General features: G+C 40.5%; 1 protein-coding gene across 3 annotated transcripts in view; it reads left to right on the top strand.

The window, feature by feature from the left end:
* LOC109626731 (protocadherin-15-like) overlaps positions 1-12,889 on the top strand; it is a 203,125-nt gene that overhangs the window by 68,666 nt on the left and 121,570 nt on the right. Inside the window, exon 1 of one of the 3 annotated variants that reach the window (XM_069517683.1) lies at positions 8,252-8,693. The exons of 1 other annotated variant lie outside the window; for it this stretch is intronic. The gene's annotated coding sequence lies outside the window, so the exon portion shown is untranslated. Of the gene's footprint in view, positions 1-8,251; positions 8,694-12,889 lie in introns of those variants that run through there. One more of the 3 variants, XM_069517682.1, reaches the window with a different exon arrangement.

A 12,889-nucleotide genomic window follows, 5' to 3' on the forward strand; every position in this document is an offset into this window, starting at 1 on the left:
AAGATAAGGTTTCATTCATGAAGAAGTTGAGGAAAGTCATAGACGGAGGGGAAGCAAAAATAGATAGTAAGTGAATTGAACTGTGTGGGAGTGATGTGTTGGGATACATATAATTTCTGTTCTGCCTCCATTAAGAAGAAGGACGTTTGCAAGTGAATGTTGTGCATCGCTGCACAAACCGCGGCAGCAACACCAGGAAGAGTCTCCAGTGACTTTTCCCAGTTCATTAAGTCATTCATTTCAATAAACGATCCTTAACTTACTGTTAAAGCTGCTTTAGATTGAAATGTTTGCTTCCTCCTCAAATCTAATCCTGGCACTAGCTCTAATGATGCCAGGAATGCTCTCTGAAATGAGATTACCAGATATCCACTGTCATGCCACAGGCTTCGTGCCAGCTGCCGATGGAACCTACTCTCACCTCCACAGTAGCTGCCTGGTGGAGATAAATTACAAAGGCCGATGACTGAACAACATCAGGACTCCCAATCATTAACTGATCTCAGAGAGAAGATATATCCACTTGAGTTTTTGTTAAACCTGTTATAAAATATGACAATATTAGTCATTTAGACATTAAGATATTTGGATATTACAAATGTGAATTGCAGATTAGAATGTCAACATAGATTGGGGTTTATTCTGATTTATTTTTTACCTCTTTTTCAAAGCATGTAACCTCCATGTGTTTGGAGTTAAAAAAAAAAAAAAAGGTGAGACAGAGAGAGATTTCTACTGTATATGTAAGGAGAGAACAGTTTCTGTGTCAGTGTAAAGCAATCAGACAAACATGTACACACACAGTATGAGTGTGATGCATTCAGACCGTCTCTTAAAGTTTGGTCTTGTTAGAGAAGAAATGTGAACCATAAATCAGGCCTGTGGCTGATTTACCTGACCGTCCTCTGGGTTTTATTTGGTGCAGCAACATGTTTTCCCCTGGTACATCTTTAATTGGTGAGGTGGAAATGCTCCTGAGCCAGCATTTAGTACACGTGAGCTGTGCACTGAAACCAATACTGCTTAAACAGTTTGAAACTGAATTAAGAGCCTGTGGGGCTAAACATCGAACTTACTAAATATTCTAACTAAATATTCTTACTCTTCACTAACCTCTGAACGAGTGTCTCAGTCTGTCCAGTGACGACAATATCAACAAATACCTTTTTTTTAGCTTTTCTATTTCATAATTTAAACACTGGTACTTCAGGTAGTAGACTGCAATGTCGTGGCAATGTGAACCAATCCTCTAAGTTCTTAATTAATAGACTATAGCTCTGTAATATAGAGACTTTAAAGTGTCCCGAAGGTTCATACATCTTTTTTTCACATTTTTCACATTTAGCCTGAGGCCACAGTGACAGTAGTGTTGTCAATCTTGTATCTGCCGATGTCTCTCCAGGAAAAATAAGGGGTTGACTCTAGGTTTAAGTTAGGGGTTGTGCAACAGGAGAGGCAAAGTCGACAAATAAAATTCTGTGAACAAGAGACTGCTGTTGGAAACCCCCTAACAAGGCCCCCACACCAATAACTTTCTATGGGTTGGTGGTGCGGGCAAAAACTTCACTGCTTTATCATCATGTGTGATTGCGTGTAGGACCAGTATTCACTTTGCTTAGATTCTTGATACAAAAATATTCATTTGGTGATGGAAGTGATGGGGTTTTGTTCCATGTTGACACCCCAGCTCTTGTTTTCATTGGGTCCCCAAAGTCCCTTGAAATGGATAAAGACCAAGTTGACCTGCTGTAGAGTGAAGTCTGAAATCCCTCTTGTGTGTCTGTAGTCTCCTGGTGGATTCTCTTAGTGTCAGTGAGTAAATCCTCACTTGACATCATGTTATTCTTGTGTTTATTTTACTCCATTTTAAACAACCTATATTTCTAATTAGCCTTTTAAAAATATGAATCATTTTCAACAACAACATTTTCAAGATGAAGGAGCTGGTTTTGCTGTAATAAGATGTAATGTGATGAAATCTTCATGTGTAATCGTGAATGTCAGACATTTAGCACAAGCTGTAACGCTTCCCAGCTTGAGTTCTCTATAAAATGAACTCAGATTATTCTTTTCATTCGTTCTTTTTCATTAATTGAGTTATTTGCACTGATGAAGTTACACTGCAGAGAATATTACGAATATTACTTAATAGATCATGTTGGGCTTTGCTTTTAATCCTTTTGACACTTTTTAATTCCAGTGGTATGAAAAAACACTTGGTTAATGTAATTAATCATAAAACTTGTCTCAGAGCACTCATATCAAGTTAGAAATGTTAATAAATTGAGTCCCAAGTCTGTTAATGATACCACTTATTACTTTTTATACTGTTATCTCCAGAAACAGCCATTACAAGTCAGCAATAAAGTTTTCTGTTTCTGTACGGACAGCCCTTCAATTTATAGCCAACCGGTAATTAAAAGAAACATGTCTTCATCAATTATTCGATAAGAGAAACGCCAAATAAAGGCTTGAAGCAGTTGAGCCTAAAAGCATCATGCAAGACGGAAATTGACTCATCAAACACAGATGGGCTTAGAAAAATAATATTGCTGTCCTGAAGGTGCAGAGTGGTGATGTGCAAATATACTGCACCATAATGAGCTTTTATTGGATTGTGAACCGTCAAGTAGTGATGTTGTGCATTATTAACACAATTGCAACAGTGAAATCATAAATCAAAACAGTGAAAAAGAGTCTTAACCAGCCAGTTAAATGCGTTAAGAAGGACAAGATACTCTCAGATGGCTCTATGGATTTGATTTACTAAAAGATAGAAGCCTTCATTTAATAAAAAAGACAGAATCTGTCGTTATTATTTTATAACTCCGTCAGGAAACATAACTGTTTCTAATTGGCTGGCAGGTCACCAGTACATCAACAGTTAAACCAGTGACACGTGATGCAGTTCACATTCAGAGGGTGAACAGTGTGAACACACAGGTTTTGGTGAAATTCTCTGTTTTTTGGCCAGATCTCTCGGAGCAGCTGAGGTTAAAACACACCGTCAATAGGTAACAGCTGGGAAAAACCACACAGAATCAATTACCTGTTTTCTGTTCTGTGGCAATATGACAATATCAGGGTGGAGAGTCGAGACCAGAACAGACTTTCCAAAAACATCTGCTGTTCTGTTGCTGCAGGGACAAAAATAGCTGCAGACACATTCATGGCATCTTGAATAAAATCAAACATGTGGTCCTCGTTGCAGAGCATGGGAAACAGTTCAGTCGCATTCATCAGTCAATCCCTGATCTGTACAAGGCGAGTGGCCAAACTCCTGCATAATTTTCCTGGTTATGTGGCCGCTCTCACCATAGCCACAAAAGTGTCATCTTTACTCCTGAGTGAGTCTGAAGTCAAAGTGATCAAGCACAAAGCCACAGAGCCGATCTGCACCTTGCTCCATGTGGCTTGGATTGCAGTCTGATCAGGCAGGGGACGCACAAATCCAACTAATCCTCAATGCTAAAACTGCTGCACTGTTCGTCACTGACAAACACACACACACCCGCTGCTGTGCCTTCTCCCCTCCCACGAGGTGCAGTCGTTGTCCGCTCCCCTCAGGAGACATGACATCACTACAGGACTCAGGCGGTGCTCACGAGCGATTCTGCTCACTCACGCCACGCCAGCCGCTCGCTCTGTGTGTTTGAAGGTTTGGGAGAGAATCGAGCTCAGGAGTCATAAAGGACAGAGGCCAGAGAGTGTTTTTATGGCCCCAGATGTGTTGAATAAATCATTTTCCACAGACCTTATTAAACACTTACTGCCTAGCCCTGTTAAGCTATTAACATCTGCTCCACCGAATGAACTAGGAAGGGCTGGAGATGTACTTAACGACGATTGCACGCAGAATAAATATAGTGTTTGCTTTCATATTTCTCCTCTCGCCTTTGTCAGTTTTCTGTTCAACTCTGGCTTTCTGTCGTTGAAATGTGTCTGCTGCTCTCGCTCTTAACATATTTTTGTTTGATTTAGCTGAATATCTGTCTTTTGCTGCTTCTATTATCAAACAGGATATAAATGATTGAAGCTACAGTGAATTTCATTACAGCCCAGTTCTTTTCCAGATTCAGGGCTGACATTTAAATACTGACATGAAGCCTTAGAACATATTGAAAGGTGTTGTATATATATCACGTTTGGTCTTATTTATAAAATTGGGTTCTTACTATTTGCTGTGCCTAGTGTTGGCTTTCTCCAACTGTTGAATTAATGATTTAAAAAAAAAAAAAAAACTTTCTCCAACCCAAAGTAAACAGAAGATGATTTGCCCGGATTATCTGTGCTTATAATGACTTTTGGGTTCATTTTCAGGGCGTCCAGGCCGCATTTAACACGATTTATGTAAAAGCGTTGCTGTTGCTGATTGTCCTGCCGTGCGTTAGTTAGATCTCTGTTCGATCACACACAGTTATGAGGAAATGAACCTCGACATAACTAACTTTTTAGAATACTTAATGATGCCCGGTCAGGTTTTACTGTAGCCTATAGATAAAGATGGATGACACATGTCCAGAAAGAAAGCCTAAATATCCTGGACACAAACGCCGCCATCTTGAGATCAGGGGATTGAGCTGCGGTAGCAAAGTTGCCCCGATAAATGCACTTGAATAATCATGAGTCAATCACGATGCTTCACCCTGTATTTATAGCATCAAACATCAAATTAAAACCGAAAGTACCAGAAAAATGGACAGACATCAGTGTGATTATGGAAGAATTACCATCTACTACTAATGTTGACTGAAACTCAACTAACATCAATGAAACTGATGTTAGTGTGGAAAAAACACCATTCACCAATGAAATTACGAACAATTTAAAAGAGTAAAAGTCTAATTAAAGGGGAAAAACAAGAGGTGGGGGGGGGGTCTTCATGATTAGTTCAGGTCTCCGTACTGGTGGTTTGTCATGATTAGTTCAGGCTTGCTGATCTTGGCTGCTGCTCCCTGAGCTCAATAGGATTTGGTGTAATCCCGCCGAGCAGAGCAGAGCAGATGGACACACAGGTAAGATCACAGTGGTATAGGGGCTATAATTGGCCTGACCCTCTGCCTGCAAACCCCTTTTACTGGTCGCAATTTCAATCCCGAGATTATGTAATCAGATTTCAAATGAGTGTAACCCTGTTTTGAATTTTGAATGACCACTTTCTGTCCTACGGAGGCAATTCATTTAAAACATATTTTTTACCCAGTGTGAATTAAAGGAAGCTGTTTGAGTCATTGTTTGATTGTTTATCAGACACTGTGAGTGCAGATACAGTAGCTGTGCTGTAATCCCACAGAGCAGATGGACAGACAGGTACGTCCACTGAGGAGCATGAACCTTCTGGCTCTCTGTCGTCCTCCATCATACCCAGACTTTACCATCAAATATAAATGCAAATAACCCTGTAATCTCACAGGGTAGATGGCTATTACAGCTATTACTCTTCCTGTGCATGTTTTATTAGCAAAAGATAAAACCCTGACAATTGTGGCAAACTGCATCATTATATCCACATTCGTCCGCTCCACGATTGCGGGCACTGTGGGATTTTGCATCATTTTGAATGTTATGGGAGGAACTTTACATGGTTATGATGAGGAGGACTTTTTTTCTGCCAATTTGCACCTAACATCTCCTGGTTAAAGAAGAGGAATGAAAGCAAATTTGTGATTTTTAGAAGCTCCACTTAAGACCACTTGCTGGAAATTTCAATTAACCCAAAAGTAACCTCCTTTCACCCAAAAAATATGGTGCCAAGTTGATTGATTGCTGCTGTTAAACTCAAACTTTTATAGTCATAGCAGCAAATTTTACCAATTTTACTTCCTTTTTTTTACACACATCTAGCTGCCGGAAATTTAGACAACCAGATTTATATTAAACAATGTTGTTTATTGCAGTATATATATATCCAAACCCATGTTAGTAGATGGGACATGGTCCGAATAAGAAGTCAAAGTATTCTATAAATTTATTTTTCTGTCATTTTATGTTCAAGTGTTATTTTTTCCGTCTAAGTTTGGTTTTAATTTGATGCTATAAAAGGAGGTGAAACGTAATGATTGACAGCTGAGACTGACTCCCAGTCGGCCAAGAGCGTATTGCGGGCGAGACCACGATTACGCAACCTCCAAGGATCCCGTGCAGACTGTGGCTCCAAATGATGTCAGAAACAAGATGGCAGCACATGTTTCCTGGAAATGTTATCTTAATTTCTGTTCAGTGGGCGGAACTGATGTGTCATCCATCTTTATATACAGTCCATTCCTATAAAGAAAGATCCTGCTTTCGATACACTTTAACTCTTATTGAATTTACCATGTTGCCGAATAGATGTGGAAGTTAAGCTGGATGACTTAACTCAAAGCAAATTGGGCAAAGGATTACTGTGTTTTACTGTCGATCGTCTTCCTGAGGAGCGCTGCCTTCAAGTGCCAACAGTTGAGGGATGTACACTGACTCACAGAATAAATAACCCTTTGTAATTACCTAGAAAATAATCTCCTCTCAAAACAAACAGTGAGCAGATCAGCAGGCTGAGAACAATCTTTTATATAATAAAGAGGGTGAAAGCTCCAGAGTAGGATTATACAAAAGTTTTCTGCCGAGACTTGAAAGATTCATTAACCCGTGCTCAAGATTTATAATCAGCTTTTTACAGAGTCTTTGCAGGATTTCAGTTTTGTTGCACTACGAGTAGATATTTTAAAAGGTGCTGACTCTGATGCTGCTACAGCCAGCGTGTGTTCTCCATCTCCCCCTGTGACAACAGGATGATTACAACCTTGGCATTATTTCTAGGAATTCATATATTTTATGTATGGGCTTAGAACGCAGTGAGACTTTTTATCCGGAGTTATTAATCAAGATGTTTAGAAACAGATCTGTTCACATAACCCTGTGTTGTTGTGACAGTTAGGTGAACTGGGGGTTATAGATAGTGAACACCTGTATGTCATGAAGCCAGCACAGAAGTGGGAATCACATATGTTGACTCAAACACTGTACCTGAAGGTGAACGCCACAGATTCTACATCAAAGTCTGTTTACCAGGTGAGAACGACTGCAAATATGAAAAAGGTTGTTTAGAGGCTTGTAACAAATTGCATCAGATGATTTCAGCGTTGGCTTGGGCTGAAATTTTTAGGTGACAAAAACGATGTTCTTCTCTTTTCTGCTGCTTTTTACATCTATGATACTTTAATTTCAGAGAGAAACCTACTTTTTATGCATATTTAGAGTTACTGGTTCATCTAGATGTGAATATTACACAGAAGAAGGATCCATTGGTTCAATCAGATCAATTTAGCTCCACTTCTGTCCAGACACAACATCTAAATTAATCAAGGTTCATTCTGCAAAATGTTTAGTTTTCAATAGTTTTATCCAAAGTGGAGTGTGTTGTTGTTCTTCAATAAAGGAACAGATGACTTCTCTCTTTCAGGAAGTTACTAGAATTACATGCTATCAGGTGACTTTTATGAAAGGAGTTACATGTGTCCTATGAGCTGGAGGTCTTGTTGTAAAGCAACCAGGACTATAGCTTTAAAAACAAACAAAACTTTCCATGTGTTACTGGAGAAGCTCGGCTGATGAGTCACTTCTTTACCTTACAAGAACTTGACCGCTGGAATAACCCATGAAGGAGCAGTTAATCCCAAATAAATACGGTTCTTTTACAGCTCAGAGGAAGCATGAAATCCGAGTGTTAATTGCACTGTGTGTGGATACATTTTAAAAATGTGCCCTCGGGCTTCAGCTCACTGTGTGGAAATATGCACCTGTAGAAATATCTCTGCAAAATAACACAACCAGGTCACATGTGTCTTTCCCTTCTTACTGCTGTTCATTAAGAATCCAAAGAATAGAATCTGTTAATTAGAGGATGGTGATGGTGCCAACTTTTTTTTTTTCTTCCCTGCCACCACCGGGAGTGAGTGGATACTGAGGAGTTAAACTCATGACACAGCCCCACGGTGCTCCTGTTCCACCCTGTCCGCCGCCACGGGGCGCAAAGACCGGCCCGGAGCAGAGCAGCCTCCCGGTAATCCGGGCGCCTTTTGGCCGTGCGCATAATTAGATTAACCGAGGTGCACCGATCACCGTCTCTGCAGCTGATTCCTGCTGCTCCTGCGGTAAATGCGCGGCCACCTTAAGACTCCGCATAGTCTCCCCCCTTCTCTCTCTCTCTCTCTCTCTTTCTCTCCCTTCTGTCGCTATAGGTCTCTCCGTCTCCCCCTCCCTCCCTCCCTCCCTCTCTCTCTGTCTCTCTGGTTGAGGGAGCAGAGGAGTAACACTAGAGGAGATCTCCCGTTTCTCTCTCTCTCCCCCACACAGCTCGTCATTTCCCTGCGAGTCCCACACAGGAGGAAACTAAAAGAGCTGAGGGAGACTATTCCTCTTTCTGGCGGCGCCATCTCTTTTTCTCACTTTCAGATAAACTCTTCGGTGTTTGTTTTTTTGTGTTTTTAAAAAAAAAAAATCATTTATTTAATCCCTCCTCTTCCTCATCGTCTTCCCCCCTCCACCTAAAAAGTGGGGTCTCTCCATCGCCGGGCGGGTGGATGACTCGCGCGGATGTTATTTCCCTGGATGTTCTCTTCGGGCTGTGTCCGGTACCGCGGCCCAGAGACGGCAACAGTGTGTGGAAAAGTAGATTTGAATGTTAAACATGTGGCTTCGACGAGGATAACGCGGTGAGTCGAGCCGTGTTGGCAGGTTTTCTTACAGAAACGTGTACATGCTTTCTTATTAATGTGTGTGTGTGTGGTTACTGACCTGGAGAACCATTTATTTGATCCTCCTCATATCTGCTCATCTGCGGACTCTGCGCTCCTGAAAGAAAACGCAGCTCCTGTGACTGTAGCAGAACAGATGATGGAGCCTCTTCTACCTGTAACTACATCTTCTATAATAACTCTGCTCTCTGTCCTCGTGCGTGGACGAACAGCAGCAGTTTGAATAGTTGCGGTTTTTTTTTTTGTTCCTCGTGAGTGTTGCGGGATGCGTTCGCTGTCCGTGGTGCTGAAACAGGCGCAGGAGATTATCGGTGCTTAAGTGGAAAAATTTTGAGCAGAATGAATTCAAGACAACAGCACATTTTCACATGCAACACGCTGCTTTCATGCATTTCACAAGCTGGGTTAACTTCACCTCTTGCTTCATGTAGCCTCCACCACCCTGCATGTGTGTCCCCTGTTGGATTTTCAAGTTGATATTAAGGTGGGTGTTAGATTTTGTCATGCATCAGCCATCTCCTGTGGAATACAGTGGGGTTATAGTTGATTTTCAACAAGTAGTGAAAGCGAGTGTCAGCTGCTCCACTGCCGTACACATAAATACAGGGTCTGTCTCCTACAGCGGTCCCTTCAGGATCGAGCAGCCTGTGTGTCTGGGATTATAAAGGCAGAGAGAGAGTCATCCGATTACTTTAAATTACGGCAAGCTGTCACCTCCTCGGTATGGAGCATGTGGGGGGAGAAAGTCAGAGGTGACATGAGGTGGGGGTGAAGGTGGAAGTGGTTAAAAAAAAAAAAAAAAGACAAGATGATGTTTTTATTTTTACAGTAACCTGCCTTATTATGAGCTTTCTCCTGCTCCGGGTGTCAACACAGCCCACAGTATGAACACTTCTATCATGTGAGGCTCAGTCATGTGTGAAAGAGGCTTGTACACACAGGTAGAGCTAAAATGACCAGTAATGACATAAATACACAAGTGTGTGTTAATGCTGTGTCTGTGTGTTACGCTGAAGCAGATGGATCTGAGAGTCCCAGTGACTGTTCATACTGGATTATGTGCAGCTGCTTTCTACCTGTGTGTGAGTGGGTTTGGTGGGTGGGATTGTGTGTGTGGGCTAATGTACGTAAGCACCTATCTGTGTGTGTGTGTGTGTGGAGGGGGGGGGGGGTTCAGACAGACAGAATGTGTTTTGTGAACCTGGGCCCCCGTTCACTAGTCACCATGTCAAATCCTGTTAGTCACGCTGGATGACAGAAGCACCAGAAGTTCGATTTAAATATCTGCTGCTAAGTCTTGAGGGACGCTTGTCTGTGAAGAGATATTTGTTGTGGTAGAACATTTAGTTCGTTAGTTTTTGGTTCCCTCCATTTAAAAAAGCCCCTTTCGTATTATCTTACTTTAGTTCTTTAATTTATATATCCATACAACTTACTGTTTGTTTGCTGTGATCATATTTGACATGAATTGATTGTTGCAGTGGAAATGCATCAATAAAATCACACATAAAGTACTATTTATTAATTAAAACAAATAATTTGTATTTATGCTTTTGTCACAAGGTCTTACAGTAATTCCCAAACAACTCTTAATTCAACTAATTCCATTCAATACTGTGTTCAAAACAATTAAATCATGTCTTTATTATTAATGCTAATAATGTAACAGCACATATTTCATCACTAATCTGCTCTCTTAAAACTCTCTCTGGGAACGGTTCCTTGGAAAGTAATCTGGAGTACAAATTCAGAGTGTTTTTTAATTTAACATTTAAACACGCTCAGACATGCAGAGAACTTGATATTAAGAACAAAGCACTGCTGACTTGTTTCCAATAATAGCAAGGCATTACCATTTTAATTTAAGCAGGATTTGTAATATACTTGTTTAATTTCATTCCAGAGTTTCTCAGTCTGAGTCCTTGTTTTAGTCATCAGCTCATTGAATCATATTCACCTGGGATTCTATAGAGAAACTGTTTGGCAGGATACAACTCTGCTAATCTGGGCCCCAGGGTTCATAATTAGAAACCCCTGGCTTTAGTCACCCTGTTTTTCTCATATTTGTCTTTTATTTAAAAAAATCCTCAAAAATCTTACTTTCCTTGTTGTTGTTTTTCAATCGTCAAACCAACGTATATTGAAAATGACTGTGAGGCCAACCCAAGCTATTAAAAATGCATTAAAATGTCACACGTTTGAGCGTAGCCATTAGAAAATCAATACAAGACATTTTCTATTATTCCGAGATGTATTTCAAAGATGATGCAGTGGAAGAAGTTTTTGAAACAAATGGATTTTCAGAGTGTGAAAGTGTTTCGGGCCACCATATGATTCAGCCTGGTTAGTCAGCTATAGCTACAGGATCGTCGCTATAGGCACCGCTAAATTCAGATGTCGTCATTGTATTGTTGAAACGAGACGTGTAGATGTAACGCTACACCATGTGTGACAAAAGGCCAGAGTGACAGCAGTGGATTAGGCTGTTGTAAGTCTCATGGTCACAACATCATGAGACAGAATCAGCCCATGCAATACAAAACATACATTATCATCGCTCAGCAAGACTTTTTCTAATTCCAACTTTTGTAAGACTGTAGTGGTGTAGTTTCGGCTCCTGGGACCAAACAAGGCTAAAGGCTTGGTTACTGATTAGCCTGGTTTCCACAGAGCTTGGCATGGCTGGTCGAGCCTCGGATTTCATTAGAAGAATAAGCTCCTCACAGTGTATGGGTTTCAGAATAGAGACGTGTTGATCCTGCATTACGTAAGATCGCATATGTGGTTATTGTTGTTTGTTTGAACTGTCAAATTCAGCTGGAGTTCAATACTATCTTTAGGTCACATTATCACACCAGATTTATAATGTTTTGCATATTAGTAGTAAACACTTATTTTATTTCACGGGACCATAGAGTAATACATTTTAAATAGTTTAACTTTATCCTGCTGCACTTTCTTAATATCAATAATACTTTCTTAATTTCTTTTATAGTCACATGTAAATGCACTTACACTCTACCTGTGATAACTGTACTCTTTGTATTCTGTCCTATCCTCTAAGTAGCCAGAATACCTGTTAGAGAGATGTCATATTGAATTAGCCACACTCATATGAGCAATTCTATACTATTCTTATTCCTGACAGTCAGCAGGTTGTGTCTCAGTTCTTCAATATCTCTCCACAGGTTGAAGTCGACGATGTTAGAATCTTTAAATATCAAAAACAAATGTTCCTCACCAGGTTTTATTCGTCCTTTTTTTCAAAAGTACTGCCTCGCTCTGTGCATTTCTAGTATTGTTTCACATCCATACACTACATTTCTTCCCTGTGTGCATTTCTAAATATACCTGGTAATTTCAACACTCATTCTTCTCCAGACAGTGTTCTCGTACCTGTGTATATTTGGCTTATTTCTCACAACAAGCTGTCATGGACGTGTCTCATTGAGTTAGTCAGGCCTCTGTGAGCAACACTAGCTGCTTTGTAGCTAAAGGCATATTCTTTGGGTTTATTAACTCAGTTTAAGTGTTCCCTGTCAGATGAGAGACATTGTGGTGGAAGTCAAACGTGTTTGTTTCAGCCTCTGCATCATGAACGACTCATTTTAAAGGTGACTTCCTCTTGTTGACACCCAAACAACCGGCCGATTATTATTTTACATGAATTTTCATCGTGGCTGCTTGTTGTTTTAGCTGTTATAGGGTACTGCAGTTTTAACAAAGCTGCAAGTGTCAATACCTGTGTGTAAATATTGCATCATGCAATGACAGACATTCATGGTCTGCAGAGGATGAACCCCACTGACCTTGGTGACCCTGTCGTGTCCTTCTCCCCTTCTTCCTTGTAGCTTTGACCGAAACGTCTCAGCTGTTTTATGAATTGCCAAATGTGAAATTGGGATTAGACGTCCCTGTTTGTTTCCCCCCTCAGGGAGGAAGTGTAATAGTTTTCGGTGATCCCATAACATTTCATCTCGTGCCAACATCAGGGCAATGATTTGTTGAGTTCTTTGGTTTACGGCTGTTTAAACATGGGGACTGAAAAGCTGGGACAGCAATAGGCTGCTATTTATTGAGAATTTATTCAACATTATGCAAATGTGGTCGGAATCAATGTGAGTAACAACAAGATGAGAGCCAGTTGCACTTCT

Source organism: Paralichthys olivaceus, chromosome 21 (assembly GCF_024713975.1).
Source record: "Paralichthys olivaceus isolate ysfri-2021 chromosome 21, ASM2471397v2, whole genome shotgun sequence".
In the NCBI taxonomy this organism is placed as follows: domain Eukaryota; kingdom Metazoa; phylum Chordata; class Actinopteri; order Pleuronectiformes; family Paralichthyidae; genus Paralichthys; species Paralichthys olivaceus.